Below are 12,206 nucleotides of genomic sequence, written 5' to 3' on the forward strand. Positions count from 1 at the left end.
AAAACTGGCTGAAGAAGTGACATCACACTTGTCAAAAGAGGTTAAAGTGGCTATTGAGGCAGCCATACAAACATCATTAGCTAATATGCAAAAACAGATAAATACCCATGCCTCTAGACTGGCAGAATCAGAGCAGAGAATATCTGACTCCGAGGAGACAATACTGGCTATGCAGGCACAAATAGCAGCTCTAGCAAAATCTAATGAATACTTGAAGGATAAAGCAGACGATTTGGAAAACAGATCGAGACGAAACAACCTACGTATAGTCGGGTTGCCAGAGTCTGTATCGATTGGACAGTTGGATAATATATGCGAGTTGGAGCTACCGCAGGCCCTGGGCATAAAGGCGAAATTCAGAGTTGAAAGAGCCCACAGAGTGGGTCCACTGAGACACCAGGAGGCGAATAAGGGAGAGGGCCAAAACTCAAACAAGAATACCCCGATAAGAGCCAGGCAGGTGATTGTCAAATACCTTGATTATAAGCATAAGGAGGAAATATTGAGGGCCTTTAGAGAACGAAAGCGTCCACTACAATATCAAGGCAACAGACTGCTAATTTTTGGGGATTATTCAGCGGAAGTATCCAGAAGGAGAAAAGAATTTACCAAAATTTGCTCATTTCTGTACAACAAAAAAGTAAAGTGCCAGCTATTATACCCTGCTACACTGAAAGTTAGAAACCCCAATGGCTCGTTTGTATACTACAAGGACTACAAAGAAGCAGAAAACATTCTCATGGCAGAGCTCGACAAGACTAGGTCAGAAAGGCAAGAAAAAGGAGCTAGTGGAGAAGGGAATAATAGAAGAAGATCCCCCACAAGCTCAGGAAGAGATGTGGGACGTTTTGGGGGACAAAAGCAAGTCGAGACCAGGGAGGAAAGGAGGCCAAGCCCGGGTCGACAGCATAATTCTCGCCTGGAACACAGGAACCAACCCTTGGAGAGAAACCATGATACCTGAACTGGAACTCGCTCATTGTTTTTCCTTTTTTTGCCTGTTTTTTTTTTTTTTTTTTCTCTCTTCCCAAACAGGGAGAGGCGTTGAGGAGGATGCATTACGGAGAGAGGGTTGGGGAGGTGAGAGGAGGAGGGGGAAGGGAGAAAAGAGAGGAAAACATCCCAAAGTCTGGGTCCTCTTCCCCCCCCCTCTCTTTTTTTTTTTTTTTTTTTTTTTTTTTTTTGTTCTTCTCCTTTCTTTCTCCATCTTCTCTCCCCTTGGTCTTTTTTTTTTCTTTTTTTCTTTTTCTCCTTTGTCCAGGAACATCATCCAAATTCAAATGAAGTGGGCCTGTTCTGGGCGGACTGATGGCTACCTGGAGTCAGAGATAAGTAGGACTGGAGAATCTTGCTGAGGTTTTGACATACTGTGCTAATTTTTGCATAATTTTCAAAGGCTTATTCAAGTTAGTCCGGGGATAGAACATATATTTTTTGGGGGGTGATTAGGGAGCTACATATTTTGGCTAGGAATAGGGGAGCTCACCAACGTGGCGGGAAGCGCCGTGGATTTCTCGGAAGGGAAAATATGTTTTACAGTTACATGCTTTTTGTTGTATTTGTTATATTTGCAAGGTGGGGAAAGGGAGTGTCGATTTTGTGGTACCAACTGTGATTCTAGTGTCGAACATCTCGTCTTCCTTGATGCAGGGGCCCATAGGGGAGGGAGTAGTAAAAGCAGAATACACAGGTTAACATGATACAGATAACTACGTGGAATGTTAAAGGGCTGAGATCACCTAACAAACGAGCAATGATATTGAGACATCTGAAAAGACTAAAGACAGACATTGCCTTATTACAGGAAACCCACTTGGGGGGGGAGGACTTTTTCCGCATGAAGAAACATTGGGTGGGCACCGTTTACGGGGCAGCGGCACAAGGTAGAAAAGCGGGCACTATGATTCTAATAAATAAACAATTCAGTCATGAGGTAGTGGCACATGAGGCAGACGACCATGGAAGGTGGCAGCACTTAACAATCGTTAGTCCAGCGGGTAAACTCAGTATTTATAATGTCTATGGCCCAAATTCACAACAAATCACATTTCATGATGACATAAAGGCCACCATATTAGCAGATGGGGAGGCTAACATTATAGTGGGAGGCGATTTTAACACTGTCCCAGACTCAGCTGAAGATAGGAGGAGGGGCGAGGAAGGGACAGCTAATGTGGGCAGGAGTTTAGACAATAGGGATGTAACATTAGAAGACGTAGGACTGAAAGACATCTGGAGACTAAAGGTCCAGTCACACTAAGCAACTTACCAGCGATCCCAACAACGATAGGGATCGCTGGTAAGTTGCTAGGAGGTTGCTGGTGAGCTGTCACACTGCGACGCTCCAGCGATCCCACCAGCAACCTGACCTGGCAGGGATCGCTGGAGCGTGGCTACACGAGTTGCTGGTGAGCTCACCAGCAACCAGTGACCAGCCCCCAGTCTCCTAGTTACAGCACACATCAGGTTAATTAACCCGATGTGTGCTGCAGCTAAATGTGCACAGAGCAGGGAGCAGCGCACACTGAGCGCTGGCTCCTTGCTCTCCTACTTACAGCACACATCAGGTTAATTGCCCCTACCGTGGAAAGCTTCAAGAGGAACCTCAAGACCCACCTCTTCCAACAAGCCTACAACCTACAATAGCCCTCAGCCCAGTAGACCACTGCGCAACCAGCTCTGTCCTCACCTATTGTACCATCACCCATTCCCTGTAGACTGTGAGCCCTCGCGGGCAGGGTCCTCTCTCCTCCTATACCAGTCTGTCTTGTACTGTTAATGATTGTTGTACGTATACCCTCTTTCACTTGTAAAGCGCCATGGAATAAATGGCGCTATAATAATAAATAATAATAATAATAATAATAATAATTGCCTGATGTGTGCTGCAGCTAAATGTGCACAGAGCAGGAGCCGGCAGCACAGGCAGTGAGAGCGGAGGAGGCTGGTATCAAAGGTAAATATCGGGTAACCAAGGACAGGGCTTCTTGGTTACCCGATGTTTACATTAGTTACCAGCCTCAGCAGAAGCCGGCTCCTGCTGTCTGCACATTTAGTTGTTGCTGTCTCGCTGTCACACACAGCGATCTGTGCTTCACAGCAGGACAGCAACAACTAAAAAATGGCCCAGGACATTCAGCAACAACCAACGACCTCACAGCAGGGGCCAGGTTGTTGCTGGATGTCACACACAGCAACATCGCTAGCAACGTCACAAAAGTTGTTCGTTACCAGCGATGTTGCTAGCGATGTTGCTTAGTGTGACGGGGCCTTTACTCACCCACATGACAGAGAGTATACACACTTCTCTCACCCTCATGATAGCTGGTCACGTATTGATCAGTTCTGGATCTCGCAAGACTTACTGAGTGGAACGCAAGATTGTGTGATAGAGAATATGGTGATCTCTGATCATAGTCCGGTGAGATTGGGCATTAGAGAGAAATTCAGGAGAGGTACAGATATCATATGGAGATTCCCATCGTTCCTTCTCAGGCAAGATAATTTCCATAAGGTGCTACAGGAGTGGTGGGGAGAATTCGCAGAGGACAATAAGGAACATAGAGAGTCCCCAGTGATATTTTGGGAAACGGCAAAAGCGGTCCTAAGGGGCCGTCTGGTGGGGTACGCAGCCATGATCAAACGGAAAACCAATGAGAATTATAATTTCCATAGTGAAGCAGTACGGGTAGCATATACAAATTATGTGACAAATAGATCTCCCATGACAAAAGGCAGATGGTTGGAGGCAAAAGAGGGATTTGACGAATGGGCCAAAAAAAAGGAACAACTATTCTGGTCGCACAAGGAGGTTGACTTACATAGGTTTGGCAACAAGGCGGGAAGGATGTTGGCCAATCTGGCAAGGGGCAGCAGAAAGATGACAGTGATCTCTAAACTGAAAACAAAGGGGGGAGAGGTGACTACGGATCCTAAGGACATTAATAAACTGTTGGGAGATTACTATAGAAAACTATATGGGTCAGGGAATAACGACATGACTGATGAGGCAGAGTGGCTAAGACAAGCCCAAATGCCTAGCTTGACGGAGGAAGATTTGAGTGCCTTAAACGCAGATATCACAGTAGAGGAGGTGACGAGAACAATTGGGGAGCTTAACACCAACAAGGCACCGGGACCTGACGGTTTCAATAGTGAATTCTATAAGGCTCTGAAGGATCTGATCTCGCCGGATCTAACCTCAGTCTTTAATGCTTTCCTGGGAGGGGCGGAAATACCCAAAAATTCCAACATAGCATATATTAAATTACTCCCCAAGGGAACCAAGGACCTGGATGATTCCTCTAGTTATAGACCTATATCGCTCATAAATCAGGATTTAAAAATTATGTCCAAGATCATGGCTAATAGACTGGCCGAGATCTTACCTAGGATCATTACGAATCACCAGGTGGGGTTTATCAAGGGGAGAAATGCCGTTACCAATATCCGAAAGACAATTCTAGTGGTAGACGCGGTTAGACTGGGTCTCACTGAGGGAGGGGCTAGACCTGCCCTAGTTACACTTGACGCAGAAAAAGCGTTTGATAATGTAAATTGGGGGTGGTTAGACAGGGTAATGGAGGCCATAGGGATTGTAGGCAAGATGAGACTTTACATTAGAAACCTTTATGCCAACTCGGGAGCTAGGGTACACACTCCGGGCTTTCTATCAGACGTGTTCCCTTTGATGAAGGGAACAAGACAGGGCTGCCCATTATCTCCTCTTTTATTCAACCTGGCAATCGAGCCGTTGTCAAGAATACTACAGGGACAAAATAGCTTTAAAGGAATCAAGATAAGGGGTTCAGAAGTAAAGACAGCGCTTTTTGCTGATGACATCATACTTTATATGGGGGACCCCGGTGCGGATTTGCCACAGACTCTTGCCTTGATTGAAAAATTTGGCTCATTCTCCGGTTTCAAACTGAACAAAAAAAAATGCGAGATCATGTTCCTAAAGGGGCATCATGGGACAATGGGGGGACAAATAAGGGATGGCTGTCTATGTGGAATTCCTATAGCACAATCTTCAATTAAATACCTGGGAGTGCATATAGGAAGATCGGTGGAAACAATCTATAACTTGAATTATGGACCGCTAATCAGGAAAATTATAGTTCAATTAAAGGGATGGAAAGGTCTGCCACTTCCATTACTGGCAAGATGCCACCTGATAAAAATGATGAGCTTTCCTAGGCTGCTGTATCCCTTCCAGACAATCCCGCTATTGCTAAAACTAAAGGATGTGAATAAGCTCAACTCCGCGTATACAGAATTTCTGTGGAGGGGAAGGAAACCCAGAATAAAGCTGCGTACGCTGATGAAGTCAGCAGAGGAGGGAGGTCTAAACTTTCCAGATGTCCAAGGGTATAATCTTGTATGTATCATGAGGCGTGTAATTGATTGGGTGAGAGGAACGAGTAGGCACTCAGATCATGCGATGGAAACTAAATATGCGTCACCGTGGGATCTGACGTCCATTCTGCACTCCCCACTATCCAGGGTTGAAGGGCACATAAGGAACTCAATTATATTCCGAGACACCATGCTAACATGGAAGTCGGTAAGGAAAAAACTGGGGCTCTCATGGAAAGTGTCCAAGTACTTGAACCCCTGGGCATTCCCAAATTTTCCCCTGGGACGAGAAAACAAGCTATTTACTAGATGGAAAGAGAGGGGAGTCAGGAGAATGATAGATGTTATGAATGTGGAGGACAGGAGGTGGATGACAGGTCGGGAAGTGTTGGATAAGTACAACCTTAATAGCTCACATGTCATCCAGTATGAACAATTGAAACATGGAATAATAGGAGACCTGGGTGTGGTTGGAAGAGAGCTGAACAGAAGTTCGATTGATGAGTTACTGGAATGTGATGTAACAAGTATAAATGTCTCTAAAATTTATCGATCGCTAAGGGGGGTGCTTATCTCACGGGAGGATAGTCGGACTTTAAAAGCGTGGGGGAAACAATTGGGAAGGGAAGAAGTGGTGGATGATATACTGAGAGGATGGGTACAAGTGCGGAAACATATTACCAATGAGATATGGAGAGACACTCAATTCAGAATTCTACATAGGGCCATTATAGGTTTCAACATACCAGGTAGGGATAGGTGGTGTCCTAAGTGTCAAAAAGAAAAAACGGATATGCTGCATGGGCTATGGGAATGTGAGACAATCGCTAGGTTCTGGAACCAAGTCAGACTATTTGCCCAGTCAACATGGGGAATTTTCAGCAAACTAGACTTAATGGTGTGGATTTTCCACTCCTTTGAGGGAGGAGTAGGAGGAGGACCGAGCACGCAGGAAAAGAGGAAATACGCAATAATGCATGACATAGCCATGATAGCTAAGCGTTGCATCTTAAAACACTGGATTCAAAGGGAGGGCCCATCCATAAAGGAGGTTGTGGGCGAACTACACAACCTTCTGAAGTGGGAAAAACTAGAAGCGGAGAGGGATAAAGATGGGTTGACAGCCAAGTTTTTTGTGAGATGGAGACATTTTATTGAAAGCCAATTCACACAGGGAGAAATAATTAACCTGATGGCACCTTTTGTTCACTCGGAGTGGTATATCCTGAGCGATATTCAGGACAGCCTGGGTAAACTGAGAATCACCTAGGAGGGGGCTCTGGCGGGAGGGGGAGACGAGACGGTTGGGAATACCAAGACACGCTAGCAAAATTGAAATCATTCAGGGACGACACAGAGATTTAACGAATTGTATTGCATATGTTATATTATATTTCATTACCTATGTTTTGGTTTAATGTTACTGTATACTATCTTAAATCGAACAGCAACATGGAACTCCAAATTGGGGTATCACCCACCTCTATGTCACATTTTGTCAGACGAATGTTCTTCTTTTGCAATGATACTTGTCATGTTTTTACAAATTTGAAAAATCAATAAAAAACGTTTTGGGAAAAAAATAAAGATTCATTAAGTCTCCAGTGGGTTCTCTTTAAAGGGGCAGTCGTCAGGTTCAGAAAGATAGATACGGGGGCATGGTCCGACCAGGTGATGCTACCAATCTGTGCCTGCTGAAGTGCTCTAAGTGTAGGGATATTGCCAAAGAAGTAGTCTATTCGACTATGTGAATTGTGTGGATGTGAGAAGAAGGTGTATTGTCTTGCTGTTGGGTTGTCTATTCTCCAGAGGTCATACAATTGGTGTTTACGAATCAGCCTGCGGAAACCGACAGATAATTGTGATGATCTATGTTGACTTACGGGATGTGAGGGTGCATGCAATTTATCAGCATTCTCCGAGAACACCATGTTAAAATCCCCTCCTATAATGTGTATGGCCCCACGATCTGCTGAGAGACGCGCCAAGACAGATGAAATAAATTTAAGCTGATTGACGTTAGGGGCATATAGGTTACAGAGGATTAGCCGTTTCCCATTCAAAGTTCCCTGGACAATCAGATAGCGACCTAACGGATCTGCCTCACACTTGCTCACTTGAAATGGGCAAGTGCGGGAAATCAATATGGCCACCCCTGCTCTCTTCTTTGAGTTTGTGGCTGAAAAGGATTGTGGAAACCAATGGCGGGCAAAGCTAAAAGACCCTTTGTTCGTAAAGTGTGTTTCTTGCAGGAACACTACTGCCGCCCTTGACTTCCGCATCTCCTGGAGGACCAGCCTCCTCTTCACATAAGAATTCAACCCCTTAACATTAAGACTCATTATCTTCGCCATCCCATGACCTCTAGATGTGCTCGTGTGGAGGCTAATATCTGAGACTTTCGTTTAGTGTGCGTGGCAGGCGATCCCCCTGAACCCCTCTGTGATATAGCAGATATATTTTGATAAGTTGCATACCTGTGGATCTTACCAAGACCTAAAATAACAAACTCAAACATAACTATGATCAACTATAAAATAGGAATTTGCAGTTATGAGATAAGTATACGGCAGTCGAAACTAACCGCCCACTATCCCAATACCAGAGCCGACTTATATGTACTCAGAGTAGAGAGTATTACACTGGATATAACCTGCACTATAAACCAAAGTGCGAAAAAATTTAGTACGACTCTGCCAGTGAGTAGGTGGCAAAACTCCACAAGCCTGGCACACTGACCCCAACCCCCCCGCCTCCCCGGGATTATCTAAAACGGAGAAATCACAAAGATATGGAGAACTATATAGGTAAACCCATTAGGACGAAGTAACTTCTACAGATAACCACAAGTTCACATGAGAGCTTAGTCAAGTAGGTTCTTCTTCCCTCGAACTCTTGGAGCGTCATTTGCGCGACGTAGTAGCCGGTTGCCAGGTCTGAGGAAGTGGCGGCATCTGCTGGGGCATACTCCAATCTGGTAAATCTGGGAGAGGGAGGTCAAAGGCCCGGCAAAAAGGCTCAAGATCAGCGGGGGCCCGAAGGCAGGCCTGCGTCTCTCCTCGCCGTGCAGTGAGGCTAAACGGAAACCCTCATCTGTAGAGAATGTTATTATCCTTCAAAGACGACAGTAGTGGGCGGAGGGCCTTCCTCTGCTGGAGTGTTAACCACGAGAGATCTTGGAATAACTGGATTTTGGTACCCCGGTACATCACTTGTTTTGGCGGTCGTGCTTTAAACATTAATTCTTCTTTAAGTTGAAAGTCAGTGATATGGCAGATAATATCCCTTGGATTCCCTTTCAGATTTTTAGGGCGTAAAGCCCTATGCGCTCTATCTATGGGAATTGGATGGTCAGGAGGTTGCTGCAGAAGTGAGTTGAATATAGTCTGCAAAATTGTTATGACGTCCTCCTTTGCTTGGGACTCGGGTACGCCTCTGACCCTCATATTATGGCGTCTGCCTCTGTTGTCCAGATCCTCAATATGACGCTGCAGCTCCCTTATGACGTCAGCCTGAGAGGAGGTTTGGGACTGGAGGTGACGGATGGTTGTTCTAGCTTCCGTATGGTCATTTTCCAGCTGGTTTATTCTTTTAGAGATGGAAATGACATCCTGCCGGACCGCTGCTATTTCAGATCTACAGGCATGTTTAACCTCAGAAATGAGTGTTTGAAAGTCCTTTTTGGTAGGGAGCTGTTGGACATGCTCCCACCACTCAGCAGGAAGGCACATAGGTTGCGTGATGGAAAGGCTGACCCCTGCCCTCTCCTGGGTCCTCTGCCTGGTATTATCTACCCCTGGTGGGTCGGAGGGGGACCCGGGGCTCCGAAGTCCTGGGCCCTTTATTACTTTGTGGGGTCTTTGGGGCCTAGGGATGAGGGTCTCATTATGCAGCATTGGTGGTTCCAGTGGAAAAGACAGGGAGTCACTGCCCGGCACTGTATCACTGTCCCATGGGGGCCTGGGGACTCCAGCACTCTTCAGGGCTTCATATGTGCCCCCCAGAGCCTCCCCGCTGCCTCCTGCCATGTCCTCCATTCCCCCACCGCTTCTGCTCTCCAGACACTGCTCCCCTACGCCCCACTCTGTGCCACTCACTTCACTCAGTGTGGCGTCCACGTGGGTCGCGGGGCTCCAGCCGCCGCCACGCTCCAGCACCTCCAGAGGGGGGAGGGGCGGCATCATCACCGCCGTCCTCACATGGTTCCCAGGGCTCGCTTCTAGGGAGAGCGGCAGTCACTCACCTGGCCTGGGAGATCGGGGGTACTCCAGGTCTTCCAGCTCACCGCCTCCACTCTCCTGCTGGGCCACAGGTGAGTCCCCGCGCGTCTTCCCCGCTGCCGCCATCTTGACCGCGAGGGAAGCCTCCATCCCGCCGGCGCTCACTGGACCCCGCTCTTCATTCCCTCTGCCCCCTGCGGCACGTACCGGCAATCCCCGTACAGTCTCCTCCGCTGCTGCTGTCGGGCGAGGGGAGAGATGCTGAATCACCTCCCCAGCTCGGGCCTCCTCCTGCTCTTGCTCGCCGGGCGGCTCCCTTGTTAGGTAGGCGTCCAGGGTGAGTGCTGCTGGGGTCCCAGGGTCTTTAGACATCTTTGGGGGATTCTTCTTCCCCATTTCGGATCCTCCGAGCTGATGTAAAAGTGCTATTTATGATCCCGGGTGAAGGAGCTCAGGACTCAGGCGTCTTGCCTCATGAAGTTCCGGACACGCCCCCATGTAGGGAACTCTTATGACTCGATGAGCTGTTGAGTGTTTCCTGTGCCGTGCGAGTCAGCCGGCCGCATTACTGCTGTATTAGGCTATGGACCCATGGTTAGATTTTTGTGAGGTTTTGATCTTGCAGAATTTCTGCACTTTTTTTATTCGGTTACTTGCGCTTTTTTCTTTGCGTTTTTGACTCTGCAGTTTGTCTTTTAGTGTGTCATACTTTAAAGGGAACCTGTCATGAGTTTTTTTTCCACTATGAAACCAAAAGTGTCCCCTTCTGCAGCTCCTGGGCTGCATTCTATGAAGGTGCACCTTGTGCCCTGACTCCCCTTGCAGACTCCGAATATAACTTTATAAAACCTGACCGTTAGGTATGCTAATGACCTGTGGGGCTCAGATGGGCATGCTCATTTTCATCTCCTGTCCCTTCTTGTGGCCTTCTTCGCCGTCCTCCTTTCATGATTGACGTGATGATGCCGCCGTCATCATGAACGCTGTTGGGCCAAATCTCGTGTCTGTGCAGTCCTTCCCACAGTTTGCACAGTTTGCCCTCGCGTGAGCCGGTGCGGTGTTTGCGCATGTGCGAGATTATGGTCGAGTACGAGGATGACGCAGGGGACGTCAGGCACATTGCCGACAATAATCTCGCGCATGCGCAAACACCGCACCGGCTCACGCGAGGGCAAACTGCGCCTGGGCGAGCCGGGGGAATGACTGTACAGATTTGGCCAAGCAGCGTGTATGATGACGGTGGCGTCATCACCTCAATCATGAAAGGAGGACGGCGATGAAGGCCACAAGGAGGGACAGGTGACAGAAATGAGCACGCCCATCTGAGCCCCACAGGTCATTAGCATACCTAACGGTCAGGTTTTATAAAGTCATATTTGGGGTCTGCAAGGGGAATCGGGGCACAAGGTGCACCTTCATAGAATGCAGCCCAGGAGCTGCAGAAGGGGACACTTTTGGTTTCATAGTGAAAAAAACTGGTGACAGGTGCCCTTTAAGTGCGGACCACATGCGTTTTTGATGCTTTTCCACTGTGTAAATGCTCTAAAAACGCGTATTTTTTTGCCTGTGGATTTTCAACATCTAATAAAATGCTATTTGGAGAATCTGAACATAAAACTCCGTGTACCTGCAAGAGAAATTGACATGCTGCGCTTCTGAAACTCGCACTTTAGGTCAGTTTGTGCTGAGTAGAAAGGAAGCACAATGGACATGAGATTTCTATAAAAGCCATCCACTTTGCTGGAATTGTAAGACACTACTTTTGTAATGCAGCAAAAATACGTAGCATCAAAAACTCATTGTGGTAATGTAGCCTAACTGCTTTTTTTTAGGTCTTGGTTGCTAACTGTTGTCTCTACACAGCTGTCAGCAGGTCACGTGTGAAGATGGTGGTTAGTAAGAAACCAGTAGAGCGTTACAGGTTATAGAGTCCATTGGTGGTAAAGAATTCAGGAGGATGATTTGTATCAAATACCCACAAATCTGACCCCATTTGTAGCAAACATACTGATGACTATCTAAATGAGCCAATTGTACATTTGATTACCATATGTTTACCTGATCAAGACTTTGCTGTATACATCACATAGGAAACACTGAGGCTGCAATATACGGTATGCACCACATAGGAGGCACTGCCTCTGTTGTTTATACATCACATAGTAGACACTGACTCTGCTGTGTATATACACCATGTAGTAGACACTGCCTCTGCTGTATATACATTACATAGTAGACACTAAAGCTGTGCTATATATATATCATGAGGAAGCCACTGGGGCTTCTGTATATAACTTGCGTAGGAGACGCTGGGGCTGCCTTACATAAATCACTTAGATGACACTGATGCTTTGCTGTATATACATTATGTAGGAGACACTAAGGCTCTGCTGTATATACATCATGTAGGAGACACTGAGGCTCTGCTGTATATATATCATGTAGGAGACACTGAGGCTCTGCTGTATTTACATCGCATAAGATCGGCTGTATACATCACGTAGGAGACACTGAGACTGCTGTACATTTATCATGTAGGGGACACTGAAGCTCTGCTGTATACATCACGAGGGAGACACAGAGGCCGCTCTGTATATATCATGTAGGAGACACTGAGACTTTGGTTCT

General features: G+C 46.8%; 1 protein-coding gene across 1 annotated transcript in view; it reads left to right on the forward strand.

Moving 5' to 3' along the window:
- FBXL12 (F-box and leucine rich repeat protein 12) overlaps positions 1-12,206 on the forward strand; it is a 41,601-nt gene that overhangs the window by 22,818 nt on the left and 6,577 nt on the right.

The sequence above is a fragment of the Anomaloglossus baeobatrachus genome, chromosome 4 (assembly GCF_048569485.1).
Source record: "Anomaloglossus baeobatrachus isolate aAnoBae1 chromosome 4, aAnoBae1.hap1, whole genome shotgun sequence".
NCBI classification, from domain to species: Eukaryota; Metazoa; Chordata; class Amphibia; order Anura; family Aromobatidae; genus Anomaloglossus; species Anomaloglossus baeobatrachus.